The sequence below is a fragment of the Pangasianodon hypophthalmus genome, chromosome 1 (genome assembly GCF_027358585.1).
Source record: "Pangasianodon hypophthalmus isolate fPanHyp1 chromosome 1, fPanHyp1.pri, whole genome shotgun sequence".
In the NCBI taxonomy this organism is placed as follows: Eukaryota; Metazoa; Chordata; class Actinopteri; order Siluriformes; family Pangasiidae; genus Pangasianodon; species Pangasianodon hypophthalmus.
This window is the reverse complement of record NC_069710.1, coordinates 9,962,709-9,987,878: the sequence shown is the minus strand read 5'-3', so window position 1 is coordinate 9,987,878 and position 25,170 is coordinate 9,962,709. Positions and strand designations below refer to the sequence as shown.

The 25,170-nt window shown below is 43.6% G+C and overlaps 24 non-coding genes across 24 annotated transcripts; all 24 read right to left on the bottom strand.

Moving 5' to 3' along the window:
* Positions 1 to 565: 565 nt before the first annotated feature.
* LOC128320630 (U5 spliceosomal RNA) lies at positions 566 to 679 on the bottom strand. The gene has a single exon (XR_008304197.1). It is a non-coding gene; the product is annotated as a U5 spliceosomal RNA (small nuclear RNA).
* An 880-nt stretch (positions 680 to 1,559) lies between these two features.
* LOC128320731 (U5 spliceosomal RNA) lies at positions 1,560 to 1,673 on the bottom strand. Its single transcript, XR_008304310.1, has one exon. It is a non-coding gene; the product is annotated as a U5 spliceosomal RNA (small nuclear RNA).
* An 876-nt stretch (positions 1,674 to 2,549) lies between these two features.
* On the bottom strand, positions 2,550 to 2,663 carry LOC128320628 (U5 spliceosomal RNA). Its single transcript, XR_008304195.1, has one exon. It is a non-coding gene; the product is annotated as a U5 spliceosomal RNA (small nuclear RNA).
* An 881-nt stretch (positions 2,664 to 3,544) lies between these two features.
* On the bottom strand, positions 3,545 to 3,658 carry LOC128320730 (U5 spliceosomal RNA). The gene has a single exon (XR_008304309.1). It is a non-coding gene; the product is annotated as a U5 spliceosomal RNA (small nuclear RNA).
* An 880-nt stretch (positions 3,659 to 4,538) lies between these two features.
* LOC128320729 (U5 spliceosomal RNA) lies at positions 4,539 to 4,652 on the bottom strand. Its single transcript, XR_008304308.1, has one exon. It is a non-coding gene; the product is annotated as a U5 spliceosomal RNA (small nuclear RNA).
* Positions 4,653 to 5,512: 860 nt separating this feature from the next.
* On the bottom strand, positions 5,513 to 5,626 carry LOC128320868 (U5 spliceosomal RNA). Its single transcript, XR_008304462.1, has one exon. It is a non-coding gene; the product is annotated as a U5 spliceosomal RNA (small nuclear RNA).
* An 872-nt stretch (positions 5,627 to 6,498) lies between these two features.
* On the bottom strand, positions 6,499 to 6,612 carry LOC128320728 (U5 spliceosomal RNA). Its single transcript, XR_008304306.1, has one exon. It is a non-coding gene; the product is annotated as a U5 spliceosomal RNA (small nuclear RNA).
* Positions 6,613 to 7,500: 888 nt separating this feature from the next.
* LOC128320727 (U5 spliceosomal RNA) lies at positions 7,501 to 7,614 on the bottom strand. Its single transcript, XR_008304305.1, has one exon. It is a non-coding gene; the product is annotated as a U5 spliceosomal RNA (small nuclear RNA).
* Positions 7,615 to 8,490: 876 nt separating this feature from the next.
* LOC128320725 (U5 spliceosomal RNA) lies at positions 8,491 to 8,604 on the bottom strand. Its single transcript, XR_008304302.1, has one exon. It is a non-coding gene; the product is annotated as a U5 spliceosomal RNA (small nuclear RNA).
* A 1,157-nt stretch (positions 8,605 to 9,761) lies between these two features.
* On the bottom strand, positions 9,762 to 9,875 carry LOC128320724 (U5 spliceosomal RNA). The gene has a single exon (XR_008304298.1). It is a non-coding gene; the product is annotated as a U5 spliceosomal RNA (small nuclear RNA).
* An 865-nt stretch (positions 9,876 to 10,740) lies between these two features.
* On the bottom strand, positions 10,741 to 10,854 carry LOC128320723 (U5 spliceosomal RNA). Its single transcript, XR_008304297.1, has one exon. It is a non-coding gene; the product is annotated as a U5 spliceosomal RNA (small nuclear RNA).
* An 888-nt stretch (positions 10,855 to 11,742) lies between these two features.
* On the bottom strand, positions 11,743 to 11,856 carry LOC128320722 (U5 spliceosomal RNA). Its single transcript, XR_008304296.1, has one exon. It is a non-coding gene; the product is annotated as a U5 spliceosomal RNA (small nuclear RNA).
* A 1,153-nt stretch (positions 11,857 to 13,009) lies between these two features.
* LOC128320721 (U5 spliceosomal RNA) lies at positions 13,010 to 13,123 on the bottom strand. Its single transcript, XR_008304295.1, has one exon. It is a non-coding gene; the product is annotated as a U5 spliceosomal RNA (small nuclear RNA).
* An 886-nt stretch (positions 13,124 to 14,009) lies between these two features.
* LOC128320720 (U5 spliceosomal RNA) lies at positions 14,010 to 14,123 on the bottom strand. Its single transcript, XR_008304294.1, has one exon. It is a non-coding gene; the product is annotated as a U5 spliceosomal RNA (small nuclear RNA).
* Positions 14,124 to 15,272: 1,149 nt separating this feature from the next.
* On the bottom strand, positions 15,273 to 15,386 carry LOC128320719 (U5 spliceosomal RNA). The gene has a single exon (XR_008304293.1). It is a non-coding gene; the product is annotated as a U5 spliceosomal RNA (small nuclear RNA).
* Positions 15,387 to 16,539: 1,153 nt separating this feature from the next.
* Positions 16,540 to 16,653, bottom strand: LOC128320718 (U5 spliceosomal RNA). The gene has a single exon (XR_008304292.1). It is a non-coding gene; the product is annotated as a U5 spliceosomal RNA (small nuclear RNA).
* Positions 16,654 to 17,538: 885 nt separating this feature from the next.
* LOC128320717 (U5 spliceosomal RNA) lies at positions 17,539 to 17,652 on the bottom strand. Its single transcript, XR_008304291.1, has one exon. It is a non-coding gene; the product is annotated as a U5 spliceosomal RNA (small nuclear RNA).
* Positions 17,653 to 18,801: 1,149 nt separating this feature from the next.
* LOC128320716 (U5 spliceosomal RNA) lies at positions 18,802 to 18,915 on the bottom strand. The gene has a single exon (XR_008304290.1). It is a non-coding gene; the product is annotated as a U5 spliceosomal RNA (small nuclear RNA).
* An 886-nt stretch (positions 18,916 to 19,801) lies between these two features.
* Positions 19,802 to 19,915, bottom strand: LOC128320714 (U5 spliceosomal RNA). The gene has a single exon (XR_008304288.1). It is a non-coding gene; the product is annotated as a U5 spliceosomal RNA (small nuclear RNA).
* Positions 19,916 to 20,784: 869 nt separating this feature from the next.
* On the bottom strand, positions 20,785 to 20,898 carry LOC128320713 (U5 spliceosomal RNA). The gene has a single exon (XR_008304287.1). It is a non-coding gene; the product is annotated as a U5 spliceosomal RNA (small nuclear RNA).
* An 888-nt stretch (positions 20,899 to 21,786) lies between these two features.
* LOC128320712 (U5 spliceosomal RNA) lies at positions 21,787 to 21,900 on the bottom strand. Its single transcript, XR_008304286.1, has one exon. It is a non-coding gene; the product is annotated as a U5 spliceosomal RNA (small nuclear RNA).
* A 1,169-nt stretch (positions 21,901 to 23,069) lies between these two features.
* Positions 23,070 to 23,183, bottom strand: LOC128320856 (U5 spliceosomal RNA). The gene has a single exon (XR_008304447.1). It is a non-coding gene; the product is annotated as a U5 spliceosomal RNA (small nuclear RNA).
* An 868-nt stretch (positions 23,184 to 24,051) lies between these two features.
* LOC128320711 (U5 spliceosomal RNA) lies at positions 24,052 to 24,165 on the bottom strand. Its single transcript, XR_008304285.1, has one exon. It is a non-coding gene; the product is annotated as a U5 spliceosomal RNA (small nuclear RNA).
* An 888-nt stretch (positions 24,166 to 25,053) lies between these two features.
* LOC128320852 (U5 spliceosomal RNA) lies at positions 25,054 to 25,167 on the bottom strand. The gene has a single exon (XR_008304438.1). It is a non-coding gene; the product is annotated as a U5 spliceosomal RNA (small nuclear RNA).
* Positions 25,168 to 25,170: the final 3 nt, after the last annotated feature.

The following is a 25,170-nucleotide window of genomic DNA, read 5'->3' as shown; positions in this document are numbered from 1 at the left end:
TCAGGGTGGAGGCAGGGTGCTCAAGGTACCTTACCCTGAGCCAGATTACTAGTTCCCAATCACTTATAGAGATAGCCATTCGTTCCCATTCATTCATTCCTTCATTCACTCAGTCACTGACTCACTGACTGTTTAAGCCATGTTGGAATTGGCTGTGGGTCTGGAGTTCTGTCACTTACTTCACTCTAGCTGTTCCTATTGTTCTGGTCTTTGCCCTGAGCCAGATTACTAGCTCCCAATCATTTATAGAGATAGCCATTCGTTCCCATTCATTCATTCACTCAGTCACTGACTGTTTAAGCCATGTTGGAACTAGCTGTGGGTCTGGGGTTCTGTCTTGTACTTCACTCTAGCCGTCCCTATTGTTCTGGTCTTTGCGGTGTTCCTAGAGAAAGAACCAATGTAGACAATGGGTGGTAGCGGTTGATTTGCCAGCCTTGGATGTGGCGAAAAAAAAGTAAGGCTCTTACCTGTTTACTTATTTATTTATTCATAGATTCCCTCACTTAGACTCCATCCCCAACAGAGCCTTGGCCAGCTCTTAGGCCAAACCATGAAACGGCCAGCTTTGCAACAGGACAGCCCAGATAAATAAGTAGAACTCATCAACATTCCACCCCACAGAAATCTTTAGTAAAAGGTGAAAGATTTACATGTGAATAAAGAGAAACCTGAGCTACAAACCAAGAAGGCCCAGGCCTCCGAAACTCTTTTGGAAAGCTAGAAAGCTGGCCCAGGGTGAGGTGGCTTGTGCCGACCTCGTACACCTTGATGGCTTTGATAGCTATTGCAAAAAGGCAGAGCAGCAGCTATAGATGTAGGATTTGTTTAGAGTCAGATATGGGCTACAGATTGCATTAAGACCTATTTTGCCCCCTCCTTTTTCCACTGAGCAGTGCTGAACCAATTACAATTTACATCTGTTTTTTTTTTTTTTTTTTTTTTTTTTAAAGTACCATAGGGTACTTTGCCTTTTTTCATTGGCAGGAGCTATAAAAGATATCAGGGTGGAGGCAGGGTGCTCAAGGTACCTTACCCTGAGCCAGATTACTAGTTCCCAATCACTTATAGAGATAGCCATTCGTTCCCATTCATTCATTCCTTCATTCACTCAGTCACTGACTGTTTAAGCCATGTTGGAATTGGCTGTGGGTCTGGAGTTCTGTCACTTACTTCACTCTAGCTGTTCCTATTGTTCTGGTCTTTGCCCTGAGCCAGATTACTAGCTCCCAATCATTTATAGAGATAGCCATTCGTTCCCATTCATTCATTCACTCAGTCACTGACTGTTTAAGCCATGTTGGAACTAGCTGTGGGTCTGGGGTTCTGTCTTGTACTTCACTCTAGCCGTCCCTATTGTTCTGGTCTTTGCGGTGTTCCTAGAGAAAGAACCAATGTAGACAATGGGTGGTAGCGGTTGATTTGCCAGCCTTGGATGTGGCGAAAAAAAAGTAAGGCTCTTACCTGTTTACTTATTTATTTATTCATAGATTCCCTCACTTAGACTCCATCCCCAACAGAGCCTTGGCCATCTCTTAGGCCAAACCACGAAACGGCCAGCTTTGCAACAGGACAGCCCAGATAAATAAGTAGAACTCATCAACATTCCACCCCACAGAAATCTTTAGTAAAAGGTGAAAGATTTACGTGTGAATAAAGAGAAACCTGAGCTACAAACCAAGAAGGCCCAGGCCTCCGAAACTCTTTTGGAAAGCTAGAAAGCTGGCCCAGGGTGAGGTGGCTTGTGCCGACCTCGTACACCTTGATGGCTTTGATAGCTATTGCAAAAAGGCAGAGCAGCAGCTATAGATGTAGGATTTGTTTAGAGTCAGATATGGGCTACAGATTGCATTAAGACCTATTTTGCCCCCTCCTTTTTCCACTGAGCAGTGCTGAACCAATTACAATTTACATCTGTTTTTTTTTTTTTAAAGTACCATAGGGTACTTTGCCTTTTTTTCATTGGCAGGAGCTATAAAAGATATCAGGGTGGAGGCAGGGTGCTCAAGGTACCTTACCCTGAGCCAGATTACTAGTTCCCAATCACTTATAGAGATAGCCATTCGTTCCCATTCATTCATTCCTTCATTCACTCAGTCACTGACTCACTGACTGTTTAAGCCATGTTGGAATTGGCTGTGGGTCTGGAGTTCTGTCACTTACTTCACTCTAGCTGTTCCTATTGTTCTGGTCTTTGCCCTGAGCCAGATTACTAGCTCCCAATCATTTATAGAGATAGCCATTCGTTCCCATTCATTCATTCACTCAGTCACTGACTGTTTAAGCCATGTTGGAACTAGCTGTGGGTCTGGGGTTCTGTCTTGTACTTCACTCTAGCCGTCCCTATTGTTCTGGTCTTTGCGGTGTTCCTAGAGAAAGAACCAATGTAGACAATGGGTGGTAGCGGTTGATTTGCCAGCCTTGGATGTGGCGAAAAAAAAGTAAGGCTCTTACCTGTTTACTTATTTATTTATTCATAGATTCCCTCACTTAGACTCCATCCCCAACAGAGCCTTGGCCAGCTCTTAGGCCAAACCATGAAACGGCCAGCTTTGCAACAGGACAGCCCAGATAAATAAGTAGAACTCATCAACATTCCACCCCACAGAAATCTTTAGTAAAAGGTGAAAGATTTACATGTGAATAAAGAGAAACCTGAGCTACAAACCAAGAAGGCCCAGGCCTCCGAAACTCTTTTGGAAAGCTAGAAAGCTGGCCCAGGGTGAGGTGGCTTGTGCCGACCTCGTACACCTTGATGGCTTTGATAGCTATTGCAAAAAGGCAGAGCAGCAGCTATAGATGTAGGATTTGTTTAGAGTCAGATATGGGCTACAGATTGCATTAAGACCTATTTTGCCCCCTCCTTTTTCCACTGAGCAGTGCTGAACCAATTACAATTTACATCTGTTTTTTTTTTTTTTTTTTTTTTTTTTTAAAGTACCATAGGGTACTTTGCCTTTTTTCATTGGCAGGAGCTATAAAAGATATCAGGGTGGAGGCAGGGTGCTCAAGGTACCTTACCCTGAGCCAGATTACTAGTTCCCAATCACTTATAGAGATAGCCATTCGTTCCCATTCATTCATTCCTTCATTCACTCAGTCACTGACTGTTTAAGCCATGTTGGAATTGGCTGTGGGTCTGGAGTTCTGTCACTTACTTCACTCTAGCTGTTCCTATTGTTCTGGTCTTTGCCCTGAGCCAGATTACTAGCTCCCAATCATTTATAGAGATAGCCATTCGTTCCCATTCATTCATTCACTCAGTCACTGACTGTTTAAGCCATGTTGGAACTAGCTGTGGGTCTGGGGTTCTGTCTTGTACTTCACTCTAGCCGTCCCTATTGTTCTGGTCTTTGCGGTGTTCCTAGAGAAAGAACCAATGTAGACAATGGGTGGTAGCGGTTGATTTGCCAGCCTTGGATGTGGCGAAAAAAAAGTAAGGCTCTTACCTGTTTACTTATTTATTTATTCATAGATTCCCTCACTTAGACTCCATCCCCAACAGAGCCTTGGCCATCTCTTAGGCCAAACCACGAAACGGCCAGCTTTGCAACAGGACAGCCCAGATAAATAAGTAGAACTCATCAACATTCCACCCCACAGAAATCTTTAGTAAAAGGTGAAAGATTTACGTGTGAATAAAGAGAAACCTGAGCTACAAACCAAGAAGGCCCAGGCCTCCGAAACTCTTTTGGAAAGCTAGAAAGCTGGCCCAGGGTGAGGTGGCTTGTGCCGACCTCGTACACCTTGATGGCTTTGATAGCTATTGCAAAAAGGCAGAGCAGCAGCTATAGATGTAGGATTTGTTTAGAGTCAGATATGGGCTACAGATTGCATTAAGACCTATTTTGCCCCCTCCTTTTTCCACTGAGCAGTGCTGAACCAATTACAATTTACATCTGTTTTTTTTTTTTTTTTTTTTTTTTTTAAAGTACCATAGGGTACTTTGCCTTTTTTCATTGGCAGGAGCTATAAAAGATATCAGGGTGGAGGCAGGGTGCTCAAGGTACCTTACCCTGAGCCAAATTACTAGTTCCCAATCACTTATAGAGATAGCCATTCGTTCCCATTCATTCATTCCTTCATTCACTCAGTCACTGACTGTTTAAGCCATGTTGGAATTGGCTGTGGGTCTGGAGTTCTGTCACTTACTTCACTCTAGCTGTTCCTATTGTTCTGGTCTTTGCCCTGAGCTAGATTACTAGCTCCTAATCACTTATAGAGATAGCCATTCGTTCCCATTCATTCATTCACTCAGTCACTGACTGTTTAAGCCATGTTGGAACTAGCTGTGGGTCTGGGGTTCTGTCTTGTACTTCACTCTAGCCGTCCCTATTGTTCTGGTCTTTGCGGTGTTCCTAGAGAAAGAACCAATGTAGACAATGGGTGGTAGCGGTTGATTTGCCAGCCTTGGATGTGGCGAAAAAAAAGTAAGGCTCTTACCTGTTTACTTATTTATTTATTCATAGATTCCCTCACTTAGACTCCATCCCCAACAGAGCCTTGGCCATCTCTTAGGCCAAACCACGAAACGGCCAGCTTTGCAACAGGACAGCCCAGATAAATAAGTAGAACTCATCAACATTCCACCCCACAGAAATCTTTAGTAAAAGGTGAAAGATTTACGTGTGAATAAAGAGAAACCTGAGCTACAAACCAAGAAGGCCCAGGCCTCCGAAACTCTTTTGGAAAGCTAGAAAGCTGGCCCAGGGTGAGGTGGCTTGTGCCGACCTCGTACACCTTGATGGCTTTGATAGCTATTGCAAAAAGGCAGAGCAGCAGCTATAGATGTAGGATTTGTTTAGAGTCAGATATGGGCTACAGATTGCATTAAGACCTATTTTGCCCCCTCCTTTTTCCACTGAGCAGTGCTGAACCAATTACAATTTACATCTGTTTTTTTTTTTTTTTTTTTTTTTTTTTAAAGTACCTTTGCCTTTTTTCATTGGCAGGAGCTATAAAAGATATCAGGGTGGAGGCAGGGTGCTCAAGGTACCTTACCCTGAGCCAGATTACTAGTTCCCAATCACTTATAGAGATAGCCATTCGTTCCCATTCATTCATTCCTTCATTCACTCAGTCACTGACTCACTGACTGTTTAAGCCATGTTGGAATTGGCTGTGGGTCTGGAGTTCTGTCACTTACTTCACTCTAGCTGTTCCTATTGTTCTGGTCTTTGCCCTGAGCCAGATTACTAGCTCCTAATCACTTATAGAGATAGCCATTCGTTCCCATTCATTCATTCACTCAGTCACTGACTGTTTAAGCCATGTTGGAACTAGCTGTGGGTCTGGGGTTCTGTCTTGTACTTCACTCTAGCCGTCCCTATTGTTCTGGTCTTTGCGGTGTTCCTAGAGAAAGAACCAATGTAGACAATGGGTGGTAGCGGTTGATTTGCCAGCCTTGGATGTGGCGAAAAAAAAGTAAGGCTCTTACCTGTTTACTTATTTATTCATAGATTCCCTCACTTAGACTCCATCCCCAACAGAGCCTTGGCCATCTCTTAGGCCAGCTTTGCAACAGGACAGCCCAGATAAATAAGTAGAACTCATCAACATTCCACCCCACAGAAATCTTTAGTAAAAGGTGAAAGCTTTACGTGTGAATAAAGAGAAACCTGAGCTACAAACCAAGAAGGCCCAGGCCTCCGAAACTCTTTTGGAAAGCTAGAAAGCTGGCCCAGGGTGAGGTGGCTTGTGCCGACCTCGTACACCTTGATGGCTTTGATAGCTATTGCAAAAAGGCAGAGCAGCAGCTATAGATGTAGGATTTGTTTAGAGTCAGATATGGGCTACAGATTGCATTAAGACCTATTTTGCCCCCTCCTTTTTCCACTGAGCAGTGCTGAACCAATTACAATTTACATCTGTTTTTTTTTTTTTAAAGTACCATAGGGTACTTTGCCTTTTTTTCATTGGCAGGAGCTATAAAAGATATCAGGGTGGAGGCAGGGTGCTCAAGGTACCTTACCCTGAGCCAGATTACTAGTTCCCAATCACTTATAGAGATAGCCATTCGTTCCCATTCATTCATTCCTTCATTCACTCAGTCACTGACTCACTGACTGTTTAAGCCATGTTGGAATTGGCTGTGGGTCTGGAGTTCTGTCACTTACTTCACTCTAGCTGTTCCTATTGTTCTGGTCTTTGCCCTGAGCCAGATTACTAGCTCCTAATCACTTATAGAGATAGCCATTCGTTCCCATTCATTCATTCACTCAGTCACTGACTGTTTAAGCCATGTTGGAACTAGCTGTGGGTCTGGGGTTCTGTCTTGTACTTCACTCTAGCCGTCCCTATTGTTCTGGTCTTTGCGGTGTTCCTAGAGAAAGAACCAATGTAGACAATGGGTGGTAGCGGTTGATTTGCCAGCCTTGGATGTGGCGAAAAAAAAGTAAGGCTCTTACCTGTTTACTTATTTATTCATAGATTCCCTCACTTAGACTCCATCCCTAACAGAGCCTTGGCCATCTCTTAGGCCAAACCACGAAACGGTCAGCTTTGCAACAGGACAGCCCAGATAAATAAGTAGAACTCATCAACATTCCACCCCACAGAAATCTTTAGTAAAAGGTGAAAGATTTACGTGTGAATAAAGAGAAACCTGAGCTACAAACCAAGAAGGCCCAGGCCTCCGAAACTCTTTTGGAAAGCTAGAAAGCTGGCCCAGGGTGAGGTGGCTTGTGCCGACCTCGTACACCTTGATGGCTTTGATAGCTATTGCAAAAAGGCAGAGCAGCAGCTATAGATGTAGGATTTGTTTAGAGTCAGATATGGGCTACAGATTGCATTAAGACCTATTTTGCCCCCTCCTTTTTCCACTGAGCAGTGCTGAACCAATTACAATTTACATCTGTTTTTTTTTTGTTTTTTTGTTTTTTTAAAGTACCATAGGGTACTTTGCCTTTTTTCATTGGCAGGAGCTATAAAAGATATCAGGGTGGAGGCAGGGTGCTCAAGGTACCTTACCCTGAGCCAGATTACTAGTTCCCAATCACTTATAGAGATAGCCATTCGTTCCCATTCATTCATTCCTTCATTCACTCAGTCACTGACTCACTGACTGTTTAAGCCATGTTGGAATTGGCTGTGGGTCTGGAGTTCTGTCACTTACTTCACTCTAGCTGTTCCTATTGTTCTGGTCTTTGCCCTGAGCCAGATTACTAGCTCCTAATCACTTATAGAGATAGCCATTCGTTCCCATTCATTCATTCACTCAGTCACTGACTGTTTAAGCCATGTTGGAACTAGCTGTGGGTCTGGGGTTCTGTCTTGTACTTCACTCTAGCCGTCCCTATTGTTCTGGTCTTTGCGGTGTTCCTAGAGAAAGAACCAATGTAGACAATGGGTGGTAGCGGTTGATTTGCCAGCCTTGGATGTGGCGAAAAAAAAGTAAGGCTCTTACCTGTTTACTTATTTATTTATTCATAGATTCCCTCACTTAGACTCCATCCCCAACAGAGCCTTGGCCATCTCTTAGGCCAAACCACGAAACGGCCAGCTTTGCAACAGGACAGCCCAGATAAATAAGTAGAACTCATCAACATTCCACCCCACAGAAATCTTTAGTAAAAGGTGAAAGATTTACGTGTGAATAAAGAGAAACCTGAGCTACAAACCAAGAAGGCCCAGGCCTCCGAAACTCTTTTGGAAAGCTAGAAAGCTGGCCCAGGGTGAGGTGGCTTGTGCCGACCTCGTACACCTTGATGGCTTTGATAGCTATTGCAAAAAGGCAGAGCAGCAGCTATAGATGTAGGATTTGTTTAGAGTCAGATATGGGCTACAGATTGCATTAAGACCTATTTTGCCCCCTCCTTTTTCCACTGAGCAGTGCTGAACCAATTACAATTTACATCTGTTTTTTTTTTTTTAAAGTACCATAGGGTACTTTGCCTTTTTTTCATTGGCAGGAGCTATAAAAGATATCAGGGTGGAGGCAGGGTGCTCAAGGTACCTTACCCTGAGCCAGATTACTAGTTCCCAATCACTTATAGAGATAGCCATTCGTTCCCATTCATTCATTCCTTCATTCACTCAGTCACTGACTCACTGCCTGTTTAAGCCATGTTGGAATTGGCTGTGGGTCTGGAGTTCTGTCACTTACTTCACTCTAGCTGTTCCTATTGTTCTGGTCTTTGCCCTGAGCCAGATTACTAGCTCCTAATCACTTATAGAGATAGCCATTCGTTCCCATTCATTCATTCATTCACTCAGTCACTGACTGTTTAAGCCATGTTGGAACTAGCTGTGGGTCTGGGGTTCTGTCTTGTACTTCACTCTAGCCGTCCCTATTGTTCTGGTCTTTGCGGTGTTCCTAGAGAAAGAACCAATGTAGACAATGGGTGGTAGCGGTTGATTTGCCAGCCTTGGATGTGGCGAAAAAAAAGTAAGGCTCTTACCTGTTTACTTATTTATTCATAGATTCCCTCACTTAGACTCCATCCCTAACAGAGCCTTGGCCATCTCTTAGGCCAAACCACGAAACGGTCAGCTTTGCAACAGGACAGCCCAGATAAATAAGTAGAACTCATCAACATTCCACCCCACAGAAATCTTTAGTAAAAGGTGAAAGATTTACGTGTGAATAAAGAGAAACCTGAGCTACAAACCAAGAAGGCCCAGGCCTCCGAAACTCTTTTGGAAAGCTAGAAAGCTGGCCCAGGGTGAGGTGGCTTGTGCCGACCTCGTACACCTTGATGGCTTTGATAGCTATTGCAAAAAGGCAGAGCAGCAGCTATAGATGTAGGATTTGTTTAGAGTCAGATATGGGCTACAGATTGCATTAAGACCTATTTTGCCCCCTCCTTTTTCCACTGAGCAGTGCTGAACCAATTACAATTTACATCTGTTTTTTTTTTTTTTTTTTTTTTTTTTTAAAGTACCATAGGGTACTTTGCCTTTTTTCATTGGCAGGAGCTATAAAAGATATCAGGGTGGAGGCAGGGTGCTCAAGGTACCTTACCCTGAGCCAGATTACTAGTTCCCAATCACTTATAGAGATAGCCATTCGTTCCCATTCATTCATTCCTTCATTCACTCAGTCACTGACTCACTGACTGTTTAAGCCATGTTGGAATTGGCTGTGGGTCTGGAGTTCTGTCACTTACTTCATTCAAGCTGTTCCTATTGTTCTGGTCTTTGCGGTGTTCCTAGAGAAAGAACCATAGGGTGCTTTGCCTTTTTTCTTTGGCAGGAGCTATAAAAGATATCAGGGTGGAGGCAGGGTGCTCAAGGTACCTTACCCTGAGCCAGATTACTAGTTCCCAATCACTTATAGAGATAGCCATTCGTTCCCATTCATTCATTCGTTCGCTCAGTCACTGAGTCACTGACTCACTGACTGTTTAAGCCATGTTGGAATTGGCTGTGGGTCTGGAGTTCTGTCACTTACTTCACTCTAGCTGTTCCTATTGTTCTGGTCTTTGCCCTGAGCCAGATTACTAGCTCCCAATCATTTATAGAGATAGCCATTCGTTCCCATTCATTCATTCACTCAGTCACTGACTGTTTAAGCCATGTTGGAACTAGCTGTGGGTCTGGGGTTCTGTCTTGTACTTCACTCTAGCCGTCCCTATTGTTCTGGTCTTTGTGGTGTTCCTAGAGAAAGAACCAATGTAGACAATGGGTGGTAGCGGTTGATTTGCCAGCCTTGGACGTGGGGGAAAAAAAGTAAGGCTCTTACCTGTTTAATTATTTATTTATTCATAGATTCCCTCACTTAGACTCCATCCCCAACAGAGCCTTGGCCATCTCTTAGGCCAGCTTTGCAACAGGACAGCCCAGATAAATAAGTAGAACTCATCAACATTCCACCCCACAGAAATCTTTAGTAAAAGGTGAAAGATTTACGTGTGAATAAAGAGAAACCTGAGCTACAAACCAAGAAGGCCCAGGCCTCCGAAACTCTTTTGGAAAGCTAGAAAGCTGGCCCAGGGTGAGGTGGCTTGTGCCGACCTCGTACACCTTGATGGCTTTGATAGCTATTGCAAAAAGGCAGAGCAGCAGCTATAGATGTAGGATTTGTTTAGAGTCAGATATGGGCTACAGATTGCATTAAGACCTATTTTGCCCCCTCCTTTTTCCACTGAGCAGTGCTGAACCAATTACAATTTACATCTGTTTTTTTTTTGTTTTGTTTTTTTTTTAAAGTACCATGTACTTTGCCTTTTTTCATTGGCAGGAGCTATAAAAGATATCAGGGTGGAGGCAGGGTGCTCAAGGTACCTTACCCTGAGCCAGATTACTAGTTCCCAATCACTTATAGAGATAGCCATTCGTTCCCATTCATTCATTCCTTCATTCACTCAGTCACTGACTCACTGACTGTTTAAGCCATGTTGGAATTGGCTGTGGGTCTGGAGTTCTGTCACTTACTTCACTCTAGCTGTTCCTATTGTTCTGGTCTTTGCCCTGAGCCAGATTACTAGCTCCTAATCACTTATAGAGATAGCCATTCGTTCCCATTCATTCATTCACTCAGTCACTGACTGTTTAAGCCATGTTGGAACTAGCTGTGGGTCTGGGGTTCTGTCTTGTACTTCACTCTAGCCGTCCCTATTGTTCTGGTCTTTGCGGTGTTCCTAGAGAAAGAACCAATGTAGACAATGGGTGGTAGCGGTTGATTTGCCAGCCTTGGATGTGGCGAAAAAAAAGTAAGGCTCTTACCTGTTTACTTATTTATTCATAGATTCCCTCACTTAGACTCCATCCCCAACAGAGCCTTGGCCATCTCTTAGGCCAGCTTTGCAACAGGACAGCCCAGATAAATAAGTAGAACTCATCAACATTCCACCCCACAGAAATCTTTAGTAAAAGGTGAAAGATTTACGTGTGAATAAAGAGAAACCTGAGCTACAAACCAAGAAGGCCCAGGCCTCCGAAACTCTTTTGGAAAGCTAGAAAGCTGGCCCAGGGTGAGGTGGCTTGTGCCGACCTCGTACACCTTGATGGCTTTGATAGCTATTGCAAAAAGGCAGAGCAGCAGCTATAGATGTAGGATTTGTTTAGAGTCAGATATGGGCTACAGATTGCATTAAGACCTATTTTGCCCCCTCCTTTTTCCACTGAGCAGTGCTGAACCAATTACAATTTACATCTGTTTTTTTTTTTTTTTTTTTTTTTTTTAAAGTACCATAGGGTACTTTGCCTTTTTTCATTGGCAGGAGCTATAAAAGATATCAGGGTGGAGGCAGGGTGCTCAAGGTACCTTACCCTGAGCCAGATTACTAGTTCCCAATCACTTATAGAGATAGCCATTCGTTCCAATTCATTCATTCCTTCATTCACTCAGTCACTGACTCACTGACTGTTTAAGCCATGTTGGAATTGGCTGTGGGTCTGGAGTTCTGTCACTTACTTCACTCTAGCTGTTCCTATTGTTCTGGTCTTTGCCCTGAGCCAGATTACTAGCTCCTAATCACTTATAGAGATAGCCATTCGTTCCCATTCATTCATTCACTCAGTCACTGACTGTTTAAGCCATGTTGGAACTAGCTGTGGGTCTGGGGTTCTGTCTTGTACTTCACTCTAGCCGTCCCTATTGTTCTGGTCTTTGCGGTGTTCCTAGAGAAAGAACCAATGTAGACAATGGGTGGTAGCGGTTGATTTGCCAGCCTTGGATGTGGCGAAAAAAAAGTAAGGCTCTTACCTGTTTACTTATTTATTTATTCATAGATTCCCTCACTTAGACTCCATCCCCAACAGAGCCTTGGCCATCTCTTAGGCCAAACCACGAAACGGCCAGCTTTGCAACAGGACAGCCCAGATAAATAAGTAGAACTCATCAACATTCCACCCCACAGAAATCTTTAGTAAAAGGTGAAAGATTTACGTGTGAATAAAGAGAAACCTGAGCTACAAACCAAGAAGGCCCAGGCCTCCGAAACTCTTTTGGAAAGCTAGAAAGCTGGCCCAGGGTGAGGTGGCTTGTGCCGACCTCGTACACCTTGATGGCTTTGATAGCTATTGCAAAAAGGCAGAGCAGCAGCTATAGATGTAGGATTTGTTTAGAGTCAGATATGGGCTACAGATTGCATTAAGACCTATTTTGCCCCCTCCTTTTTCCACTGAGCAGTGCTGAACCAATTACAATTTACATCTGTTTTTTTTTTTGTTTTTTTTTTTTTTTAAAGTACCATAGGGTACTTTGCCTTTTTTCATTGGCAGGAGCTATAAAAGATATCAGGGTGGAGGCAGGGTGCTCAAGGTACCTTACCCTGAGCCAGATTACTAGTTCCCAATCACTTATAGAGATAGCCAGTCGTTCCCATTCATTCATTCATTCATTCATTCACTCAGTCACTGACTCACTGACTGTTTAAGCCATGTTGGAATTGGCTGTGGGTCTGGAGTTCTGTCACTTACTTCACTCTAGCTGTTCCTATTGTTCTGGTCTTTGCGGTGTTCCTAGAGAAAGAACCATAGGGTGCTTTGCCTTTTTTCTTTGGCAGGAGCTATAAAAGATATCAGGGTGGAGGCAGGGTGCTCAAGGTACCTTACCCTGAGCCAGATTACTAGTTCCCAATCACTTATAGAGATAGCCATTCGTTTCCATTCATTCATTCATTCGCTCAGTCACTGACTCACTGACTGTTTAAGCCATGTTGGAATTGGCTGTGGGTCTGGAGTTCTGTCACTTACTTCACTCTAGCTGTTCCTATTGTTCTGGTCTTTGCCCTGAGCCAGATTACTAGCTCCCAATCACTTATAGAGATAGCCATTCGTTCCCATTCATTCATTCACTCAGTCACTGACTGTTTAAGCCATGTTGGAACTAGCTGTGGGTCTGGGGTTCTGTCTTGTACTTCACTCTAGCCGTCCCTATTGTTCTGGTCTTTGTGGTGTTCCTAGAGAAAGAACCAATGTAGACAATGGGTGGTAGCGGTTGATTTGCCAGCCTTGGACGTGGGGGAAAAAAAGTAAGACTCTTACCTGTTTAATTATTTATTTATTCATAGATTCCCTCACTTAGACTCCATCCCCAACAGAGCCTTGGCCATCTCTTAGGCCAGCTTTGCAACAGGACAGCCCAGATAAATAAGTAGAACTCATCAACATTCCACCCCACAGAAATCTTTAGTAAAAGGTGAAAGATTTACGTGTGAATAAAGAGAAACCTGAGCTACAAACCAAGAAGGCCCAGGCCTCCGAAACTCTTTTGGAAAGCTAGAAAGCTGGCCCAGGGTGAGGTGGCTTGTGCCGACCTCGTACACCTTGATGGCTTTGATAGCTATTGCAAAAAGGCAGAGCAGCAGCTATAGATGTAGGATTTGTTTAGAGTCAGATATGGGCTACAGATTGCATTAAGACCTATTTTGCCCCCTCCTTTTTCCACTGAGCAGTGCTGAACCAATTACAATTTACATCTGTTTTTTTTTTTTTTTTTTTTTTTTTTTTAAAGTACCATAGGGTACTTTGCCTTTTTTCATTGGCAGGAGCTATAAAAGATATCAGGGTGGAGGCAGGGTGCTCAAGGTACCTTACCCTGAGCCAGATTACTAGTTCCCAATCACTTATAGAGATAGCCATTCGTTCCCATTCATTCATTCCTTCATTCACTCAGTCACTGACTCACTGACTGTTTAAGCCATGTTGGAATTGGCTGTGGGTCTGGAGTTCTGTCACTTACTTCACTCTAGCTGTTCCTATTGTTCTGGTCTTTGCCCTGAGCCAGATTACTAGCTCCTAATCACTTATAGAGATAGCCATTCGTTCCCATTCATTCATTCACTCAGTCACTGACTGTTTAAGCCATGTTGGAACTAGCTGTGGGTCTGGGGTTCTGTCTTGTACTTCACTCTAGCCGTCCCTATTGTTCTGGTCTTTGCGGTGTTCCTAGAGAAAGAACCAATGTAGACAATGGGTGGTAGCGGTTGATTTGCCAGCCTTGGATGTGGCGAAAAAAAAGTAAGGCTCTTACCTGTTTACTTATTTATTCATAGATTCCCTCACTTAGACTCCATCCCTAACAGAGCCTTGGCCATCTCTTAGGCCAAACCACGAAACGGTCAGCTTTGCAACAGGACAGCCCAGATAAATAAGTAGAACTCATCAACATTCCACCCCACAGAAATCTTTAGTAAAAGGTGAAAGATTTACGTGTGAATAAAGAGAAACCTGAGCTACAAACCAAGAAGGCCCAGGCCTCCGAAACTCTTTTGGAAAGCTAGAAAGCTGGCCCAGGGTGAGGTGGCTTGTGCCGACCTCGTACACCTTGATGGCTTTGATAGCTATTGCAAAAAGGCAGAGCAGCAGCTATAGATGTAGGATTTGTTTAGAGTCAGATATGGGCTACAGATTGCATTAAGACCTATTTTGCCCCCTCCTTTTTCCACTGAGCAGTGCTGAACCAATTACAATTTACATCTGTTTTTTTTTTTGTTTTTTTTTTTTTTTAAAGTACCATAGGGTACTTTGCCTTTTTTCATTGGCAGGAGCTATAAAAGATATCAGGGTGGAGGCAGGGTGCTCAAGGTACCTTACCCTGAGCCAGATTACTAGTTCCCAATCACTTATAGAGATAGCCAGTCGTTCCCATTCATTCATTCATTCATTCACTCAGTCACTGACTCACTGACTGTTTAAGCCATGTTGGAATTGGCTGTGGGTCTGGAGTTCTGTCACTTACTTCACTCTAGCTGTTCCTATTGTTCTGGTCTTTGCGGTGTTCCTAGAGAAAGAACCATAGGGTGCTTTGCCTTTTTTCTTTGGCAGGAGCTATAAAAGATATCAGGGTGGAGGCAGGGTGCTCAAGGTACCTTACCCTGAGCCAGATTACTAGTTCCCAATCACTTATAGAGATAGCCATTCGTTTCCATTCATTCATTCATTCGCTCAGTCACTGACTCACTGACTGTTTAAGCCATGTTGGAATTGGCTGTGGGTCTGGAGTTCTGTCACTTACTTCACTCTAGCTGTTCCTATTGTTCTGGTCTTTGCCCTGAGCCAGATTACTAGCTCCCAATCACTTATAGAGATAGCCATTCGTTCCCATTCATTCATTCACTCAGTCACTGACTGTTTAAGCCATGTTGGAACTAGCTGTGGGTCTGGGGTTCTGTCTTGTACTTCACTCTAGCCGTCCCTATTGTTCTGGTCTTTGTGGTGTTCCTAGAGAAAGAACCAATGTAGACAATGGGTGGTAGCGGTTGATTTGCCAGCCTTGGACGTGGGGGAAAAAAAGTAAGACTCTTACCTGTTTAATTATTTATTTATTCATAGATTCCCTCACTTAGACTCCATCCCCAACAGAGCCTTGGCCATCTCTTAGGCCAGCTTTGCAACAGGACAGCCCAGATAAATAAGTAGAACTCATCAACATTCCACCCCACAGAAATCTTTAGTAAAAGGTGAAAGATTTACGTGTGAATAAAGAGAAACCTGAGCTACAAACCAAGAAGGCCCAGGCCTCCGAAACTCTTTTGGAAAGCTAGAAAGCTGGCCCAGGGTGAGGTGGCTTGTGCCGACCTCGTACACCTTGATGGCTTTGATAGCTATTGCAAAAAGGCAGAGCAGCAGCTATAGATGTAGGATTTGTTTAGAGTCAGATATGGGCTACAGATTGCATTAAGACCTATTTTGCCCCCTCCTTTTTCCACTGAGCAGTGCTGAACCAATTACAATTTACATCTGTTTTTTTTTTTGTTTTTTTTTTTTTTTAAAGTACCATAGGGTACTTTGCCTTTTTTCATTGGCAGGAGCTATAAAAGATATCAGGGTGGAGGCAGGGTGCTCAAGGTACCTTACCCTGAGCCAGATTACTAGTTCCCAATCACTTATAGAGATAGCCAGTCGTTCCCATTCATTCATTCATTCATTCATTCACTCAGTCACTGACTCACTGACTGTTTAAGCCATGTTGGAATTGGCTGTGGGTCTGGAGTTCTGTCACTTACTTCACTCTAGCTGTTCCTATTGTTCTGGTCTTTGCGGTGTTCCTAGAGAAAGAACCATAGGGTGCTTTGCCTTTTTTCTTTGGCAGGAGCTATAAAAGATATCAGGGTGGAGGCAGGGTGCTCAAGGTACCTTACCCTGAGCCAGATTACTAGTTCCCAATCACTTATAGAGATAGCCATTCGTTTCCATTCATTCATTCATTCGCTCAGTCACTGACTCACTGACTGTTTAAGCCATGTTGGAATTGGCTGTGGGTCTGGAGTTCTGTCACTTACTTCACTCTAGCTGTTCCTATTGTTCTGGTCTTTGCCCTGAGCCAGATTACTAGCTCCCAATCACTTATAGAGATAGCCATTCGTTCCCATTCATTCATTCACTCAGTCACTGACTGTTTAAGCCATGTTGGAACTAGCTGTGGGTCTGGGGTTCTGTCTTGTACTTCACTCTAGCCGTCCCTATTGTTCTGGTCTTTGTGGTGTTCCTAGAGAAAGAACCAATGTAGACAATGGGTGGTAGCGGTTGATTTGCCAGCCTTGGACGTGGGGGAAAAAAAGTAAGACTCTTACCTGTTTAATTATTTATTTATTCATAGATTCCCTCACTTAGACTCCATCCCCAACAGAGCCTTGGCCATCTCTTAGGCCAGCTTTGCAACAGGACAGCCCAGATAAATAAGTAGAACTCATCAACATTCCACCCCACAGAAATCTTTAGTAAAAGGTGAAAGATTTACGTGTGAATAAAGAGAAACCTGAGCTACAAACCAAGAAGGCCCAGGCCTCCGAAACTCTTTTGGAAAGCTAGAAAGCTGGCCCAGGGTGAGGTGGCTTGTGCCGACCTCGTACACCTTGATGGCTTTGATAGCTATTGCAAAAAGGCAGAGCAGCAGCTATAGATGTAGGATTTGTTTAGAGTCAGATATGGGCTACAGATTGCATTAAGACCTATTTTGCCCCCTCCTTTTTCCACTGAGCAGTGCTGAACCAATTACAATTTACATCTGTTTTTTTTTTTTTTTTTTTTTTTTTTTAAAGTACCATAGGGTACTTTGCCTTTTTTCATTGGCAGGAGCTATAAAAGATATCAGGGTGGAGGCAGGGTGCTCAAGGTACCTTACCCTGAGCCAGATTACTAGTTCCCAATCACTTATAGAGATAGCCATTCGTTCCCATTCATTCATTCCTTCATTCACTCAGTCACTGACTCACTGACTGTTTAAGCCATGTTGGAATTGGCTGTGGGTCTGGAGTTCTGTCACTTACTTCACTCTAGCTGTTCCTATTGTTCTGGTCTTTGCCCTGAGCCAGATTACTAGCTCCTAATCACTTATAGAGATAGCCATTCGTTCCCATTCATTCATTCACTCAGTCACTGACTGTTTAAGCCATGTTGGAACTAGCTGTGGGTCTGGGGTTCTGTCTTGTACTTCACTCTAGCCGTCCCTATTGTTCTGGTCTTTGCGGTGTTCCTAGAGAAAGAACCAATGTAGACAATGGGTGGTAGCGGTTGATTTGCCAGCCTTGGATGTGGCGAAAAAAAAGTAAGGCTCTTACCTGTTTACTTATTTATTCATAGATTCCCTCACTTAGACTCCATCCCTAACAGAGCCTTGGCCATCTCTTAGGCCAAACCACGAAACGGTCAGCTTTGCAACAGGACAGCCCAGATAAATAAGTAGAACTCATCAACATTCCACCCCACAGAAATCTTTAGTAAAAGGTGAAAGATTTACGTGTGAATAAAGAGAAACCTGAGCTACAAACCAAGAAGGCCCAGGCCTCCGAAACTCTTTTGGAAAGCTAGAAAGCTGGCCCAGGGTGAGGTGGCTTGTGCCGACCTCGTACACCTTGATGGCTTTGATAGCTATTGCAAAAAGGCAGAGCAGCAGCTATAGATGTAGGATTTGTTTAGAGTCAGATATGGGCTACAGATTGCATTAAGACCTATTTTGCCCCCTCCTTTTTCCACTGAGCAGTGCTGAACCAATTACAATTTACATCTGTTTTTTTTTTTGTTTTTTTTTTTTTTTAAAGTACCATAGGGTACTTTGCCTTTTTTCATTGGCAGGAGCTATAAAAGATATCAGGGTGGAGGCAGGGTGCTCAAGGTACCTTACCCTGAGCCAGATTACTAGTTCCCAATCACTTATAGAGATAGCCAGTCGTTCCCATTCATTCATTCATTCATTCACTCAGTCACTGACTCACTGACTGTTTAAGCCATGTTGGAATTGGCTGTGGGTCTGGAGTTCTGTCACTTACTTCACTCTAGCTGTTCCTATTGTTCTGGTCTTTGCGGTGTTCCTAGAGAAAGAACCATAGGGTGCTTTGCCTTTTTTCTTTGGCAGGAGCTATAAAAGATATCAGGGTGGAGGCAGGGTGCTCAAGGTACCTTACCCTGAGCCAGATTACTAGTTCCCAATCACTTATAGAGATAGCCATTCGTTTCCATTCATTCATTCATTCGCTCAGTCACTGACTCACTGACTGTTTAAGCCATGTTGGAATTGGCTGTGGGTCTGGAGTTCTGTCACTTACTTCACTCTAGCTGTTCCTATTGTTCTGGTCTTTGCCCTGAGCCAGATTACTAGCTCCCAATCACTTATAGAGATAGCCATTCGTTCCCATTCATTCATTCACTCAGTCACTGACTGTTTAAGCCATGTTGGAACTAGCTGTGGGTCTGGGGTTCTGTCTTGTACTTCACTCTAGCCGTCCCTATTGTTCTGGTCTTTGTGGTGTTCCTAGAGAAAGAACCAATGTAGACAATGGGTGGTAGCGGTTGATTTGCCAGCCTTGGACGTGGGGGAAAAAAAGTAAGACTCTTACCTGTTTAATTATTTATTTATTCATAGATTCCCTCACTTAGACTCCATCCCCAACAGAGCCTTGGCCATCTCTTAGGCCAGCTTTGCAACAGGACAGCCCAGATAAATAAGTAGAACTCATCAACATTCCACCCCACAGAAATCTTTAGTAAAAGGTGAAAGATTTACGTGTGAATAAAGAGAAACCTGAGCTACAAACCAAGAAGGCCCAGGCCTCCGAAACTCTTTTGGAAAGCTAGAAAGCTGGCCCAGGGTGAGGTGGCTTGTGCCGACCTCGTACACCTTGATGGCTTTGATAGCTATTGCAAAAAGGCAGAGCAGCAGCTATAGATGTAGGATTTGTTTAGAGTCAGATATGGGCTACAGATTGCATTAAGACCTATTTTGCCCCCTCCTTTTTCCACTGAGCAGTGCTGAACCAATTACAATTTACATCTGTTTTTTTTTTTTTTTTTTTTTTTTTTTTAAAGTACCATAGGGTACTTTGCCTTTTTTCATTGGCAGGAGCTATAAAAGATATCAGGGTGGAGGCAGGGTGCTCAAGGTACCTTACCCTGAGCCAGATTACTAGTTCCCAATCACTTATAGAGATAGCCATTCGTTCCCATTCATTCATTCCTTCATTCACTCAGTCACTGACTCACTGACTGTTTAAGCCATGTTGGAATTGGCTGTGGGTCTGGAGTTCTGTCACTTACTTCACTCTAGCTGTTCCTATTGTTCTGGTCTTTGCCCTGAGCCAGATTACTAGCTCCTAATCACTTATAGAGATAGCCATTCGTTCCCATTCATTCATTCACTCAGTCACTGACTGTTTAAGCCATGTTGGAACTAGCTGTGGGTCTGGGGTTCTGTCTTGTACTTCACTCTAGCCGTCCCTATTGTTCTGGTCTTTGCGGTGTTCCTAGAGAAAGAACCAATGTAGACAATGGGTGGTAGCGGTTGATTTGCCAGCCTTGGATGTGGCGAAAAAAAAGTAAGGCTCTTACCTGTTTACTTATTTATTCATAGATTCCCTCACTTAGACTCCATCCCTAACAGAGCCTTGGCCATCTCTTAGGCCAAACCACGAAACGGTCAGCTTTGCAACAGGACAGCCCAGATAAATAAGTAGAACTCATCAACATTCCACCCCACAGAAATCTTTAGTAAAAGGTGAAAGATTTACGTGTGAATAAAGAGAAACCTGAGCTACAAACCAAGAAGGCCCAGGCCTCCGAAACTCTTTTGGAAAGCTAGAAAGCTGGCCCAGGGTGAGGTGGCTTGTGCCGACCTCGTACACCTTGATGGCTTTGATAGCTATTGCAAAAAGGCAGAGCAGCAGCTATAGATGTAGGATTTGTTTAGAGTCAGATATGGGCTACAGATTGCATTAAGACCTATTTTGCCCCCTCCTTTTTCCACTGAGCAGTGCTGAACCAATTACAATTTACATCTGTTTTTTTTTTTGTTTTTTTTTTTTTTTAAAGTACCATAGGGTACTTTGCCTTTTTTCATTGGCAGGAGCTATAAAAGATATCAGGGTGGAGGCAGGGTGCTCAAGGTACCTTACCCTGAGCCAGATTACTAGTTCCCAATCACTTATAGAGATAGCCATTCGTTCCCATTCATTCATTCCTTCATTCACTCAGTCACTGACTCACTGACTGTTTAAGCCATGTTGGAATTGGCTGTGGGTCTGGAGTTCTGTCACTTACTTCACTCTAGCTGTTCCTATTGTTCTGGTCTTTGCCCTGAGCCAGATTACTAGCTCCTAATCACTTATAGAGATAGCCATTCGTTCCCATTCATTCATTCACTCAGTCACTGACTGTTTAAGCCATGTTGGAACTAGCTGTGGGTCTGGGGTTCTGTCTTGTACTTCACTCTAGCCGTCCCTATTGTTCTGGTCTTTGCGGTGTTCCTAGAGAAAGAACCAATGTAGACAATGGGTGGTAGCGGTTGATTTGCCAGCCTTGGATGTGGCGAAAAAAAAGTAAGGCTCTTACCTGTTTACTTATTTATTCATAGATTCCCTCACTTAGACTCCATCCCCAACAGAGCCTTGGCCATCTCTTAGGCCAGCTTTGCAACAGGACAGCCCAGATAAATAAGTAGAACTCATCAACATTCCACCCCACAGAAATCTTTAGTAAAAGGTGAAAGATTTACGTGTGAATAAAGAGAAACCTGAGCTACAAACCAAGAAGGCCCAGGCCTCCGAAACTCTTTTGGAAAGCTAGAAAGCTGGCCCAGGGTGAGGTGGCTTGTGCCGACCTCGTACACCTTGATGGCTTTGATAGCTATTGCAAAAAGGCAGAGCAGCAGCTATAGATGTAGGATTTGTTTAGAGTCAGATATGGGCTACAGATTGCATTAAGACCTATTTTGCCCCCTCCTTTTTCCACTGAGCAGTGCTGAACCAATTACAATTTACATCTGTTTTTTTTTTGTTTTTTTTTTTTTTTAAAGTACCATAGGGTACTTTGCCTTTTTTCATTGGCAGGAGCTATAAAAGATATCAGGGTGGAGGCAGGGTGCTCAAGGTACCTTACCCTGAGCCAGATTACTAGTTCCCAATCACTTATAGAGATAGCCATTCGTTCCCATTCATTCATTCCTTCATTCACTCAGTCACTGACTCACTGACTGTTTAAGCCATGTTGGAATTGGCTGTGGGTCTGGAGTTCTGTCACTTACTTCACTCTAGCTGTTCCTATTGTTCTGGTCTTTGCCCTGAGCCAGATTACTAGCTCCTAATCACTTATAGAGATAGCCATTCGTTCCCATTCATTCATTCACTCAGTCACTGACTGTTTAAGCCATGTTGGAACTAGCTGTGGGTCTGGGGTTCTGTCTTGTACTTCACTCTAGCCGTCCCTATTGTTCTGGTCTTTGCGGTGTTCCTAGAGAAAGAACCAATGTAGACAATGGGTGGTAGCGGTTGATTTGCCAGCCTTGGATGTGGCGAAAAAAAAGTAAGGCTCTTACCTGTTTACTTATTTATTTATTCATAGATTCCCTCACTTAGACTCCATCCCCAACAGAGCCTTGGCCATCTCTTAGGCCAAACCACGAAACGGCCAGCTTTGCAACAGGACAGCCCAGATAAATAAGTAGAACTCATCAACATTCCACCCCACAGAAATCTTTAGTAAAAGGTGAAAGATTTACGTGTGAATAAAGAGAAACCTGAGCTACAAACCAAGAAGGCCCAGGCCTCCGAAACTCTTTTGGAAAGCTAGAAAGCTGGCCCAGGGTGAGGTGGCTTGTGCCGACCTCGTACACCTTGATGGCTTTGATAGCTATTGCAAAAAGGCAGAGCAGCAGCTATAGATGTAGGATTTGTTTAGAGTCAGATATGGGCTACAGATTGCATTAAGACCTATTTTGCCCCCTCCTTTTTCCACTGAGCAGTGCTGAACCAATTACAATTTACATCTGTTTTTTTTTTTGTTTTTTTTTTTTTTTAAAGTACCATAGGGTACTTTGCCTTTTTTCATTGGCAGGAGCTATAAAAGATATCAGGGTGGAGGCAGGGTGCTCAAGGTACCTTACCCTGAGCCAGATTACTAGTTCCCAATCACTTATAGAGATAGCCATTCGTTCCCATTCATTCATTCCTTCATTCACTCAGTCACTGACTCACTGACTGTTTAAGCCATGTTGGAATTGGCTGTGGGTCTGGAGTTCTGTCACTTACTTCACTCAAGCTGTTCCTATTGTTCTGGTCTTTGCGGTGTTCCTAGAGAAAGAACCATAGGGTGCTTTGCCTTTTTTCTTTGGCAGGAGCTATAAAAGATATCAGGGTGGAGGCAGGGTGCTCAAGGTACCTTACCCTGAGCCAGATTACTAGTTCCCAATCACTTATAGAGATAGCCATTCGTTCCCATTCATTCATTCCTTCATTCACTCAGTCACTGACTCACTGACTGTTTAAGCCATGTTGGAATTGGCTGTGGGTCTGGAGTTCTGTCACTTACTTCACTCTAGCTGTTCCTATTGTTCTGGTCTTTGCCCTGAGCCAGATTACTAGCTCCTAATCACTTATAGAGATAGCCATTCGTTCCCATTCATTCATTCACTCAGTCACTGACTGTTTAAGCCATGTTGGAACTAGCTGTGGGTCTGGGGTTCTGTCTTGTACTTCACTCTAGCCGTCCCTATTGTTCTGGTCTTTGCTGTGTTCCTAGAGAAAGAACCAATGTAGACAATGGGTGGTAGCGGTTGATTTGCCAGCCTTGGATGTGGCGAAAAAAAAGTAAGGCTCTTACCTGTTTACTTATTTATTTATTCATAGATTCCCTCACTTAGACTCCATCCCCAACAGAGCCTTGGCCATCTCTTAGGCCAAACCACGAAACGGCCAGCTTTGCAACAGGACAGCCCAGATAAATAAGTAGAACTCATCAACATTCCACCCCACAGAAATCTTTAGTAAAAGGTGAAAGATTTACGTGTGAATAAAGAGAAACCTGCGCTACAAACCAAGAAGGCCCAGGCCTCCGAAACTCTTTTGGAAAGCTAGAAAGCTGGCCCAGGGTGAGGTGGCTTGTGCCGACCTCGTACACCTTGATGGCTTTGATAGCTATTGCAAAAAGGCAGAGCAGCAGCTATAGATGTAGGATTTGTTTAGAGTCAGATATGGGCTACAGATTGCATTAAGACCTATTTTGCCCCCTCCTTTTTCCACTGAGCAGTGCTGAACCAATTACAATTTACATCTGTTTTTTTTTTTTTTTTTTTTTTTTTTAAAGTACCATAGGGTACTTTGCCTTTTTTCATTGGCAGGAGCTATAAAAGATATCAGGGTGGAGGCAGGGTGCTCAAGGTACCTTACCCTGAGCCAGATTACTAGTTCCCAATCACTTATAGAGATAGCCATTCGTTCCCATTCATTCATTCATTCGCTCAGTCACTGACTCACTGACTGTTTAAGCCATGTTGGAATTGGCTGTGGGTCTGGAGTTCTGTCACTTACTTCACTCTAGCTGTTCCTATTGTTCTGGTCTTTGCCCTGAGCCAGATTACTAGCTCCCAATCATTTATAGAGATAGCCATTCGTTCCCATTCATTCATTCACTCAGTCACTGACTGTTTAAGCCATGTTGGAACTAGCTGTGGGTCTGGGGTTCTGTCTTGTACTTCACTCTAGCCGTCCCTATTGTTCTGGTCTTTGTGGTGTTCCTAGAGAAAGAACCAATGTAGACAATGGGTGGTAGCGGTTGATTTGCCAGCCTTGGACGTGGGGGAAAAAAAGTAAGGCTCTTACCGGTTTAATTATTTATTTATTCATAGATTCCCTCACTTAGACTCCATCCCCAACAGAGCCTTGGCCATCTCTTAGGCCAGCTTTGCAACAGGACAGCCCAGATAAATAAGTAGAACTCATCAACATTCCACCCCACAGAAATCTTTAGTAAAAGGTGAAAGATTTACGTGTGAATAAAGAGAAACCTGAGCTACAAACCAAGAAGGCCCAGGCCTCCGAAACTCTTTTGGAAAGCTAGAAAGCTGGCCCAGGGTGAGGTGGCTTGTGCCGACCTCGTACACCTTGATGGCTTTGATAGCTATTGCAAAAAGGCAGAGCAGCAGCTATAGATGTAGGATTTGTTTAGAGTCAGATATGGGCTACAGATTCCATTAAGACCTATTTTGCCCCCTCCTTTTTCCACTGAGCAGTGCTGAACCAATTACAATTTACATCTGTTTTTTTTTTGTTTTTTTTTTTTTTTAAAGTACCATAGGGTACTTTGCCTTTTTTCATTGGCAGGAGCTATAAAAGATATCAGGGTGGAGGCAGGGTGCTCAAGGTACCTTACCCTGAGCCAGATTACTAGTTCCCAATCACTTATAGAGATAGCCATTCGTTCCCATTCATTCATTCCTTCATTCACTCAGTCACTGACTCACTGACTGTTTAAGCCATGTTGGAATTGGCTGTGGGTCTGGAGTTCTGTCACTTACTTCACTCTAGCTGTTCCTATTGTTCTGGTCTTTGCCCTGAGCCAGATTACTAGCTCCTAATCACTTATAGAGATAGCCATTCGTTCCCATTCATTCATTCACTCAGTCACTGACTGTTTAAGCCATGTTGGAACTAGCTGTGGGTCTGGGGTTCTGTCTTGTACTTCACTCTAGCCGTCCCTATTGTTCTGGTCTTTGCGGTGTTCCTAGAGAAAGAACCAATGTAGACAATGGGTGGTAGCGGTTGATTTGCCAGCCTTGGATGTGGCGAAAAAAAAGTAAGGCTCTTACCTGTTTACTTATTTATTTATTCATAGATTCCCTCACTTAGACTCCATCCCCAACAGAGCCTTGGCCATCTCTTAGGCCAAACCACGAAACGGCCAGCTTTGCAACAGGACAGCCCAGATAAATAAGTAGAACTCATCAACATTCCACCCCACAGAAATCTTTAGCAAAAGGTGAAAGATTTACGTGTGAATAAAGAGAAACCTGAGCTACAA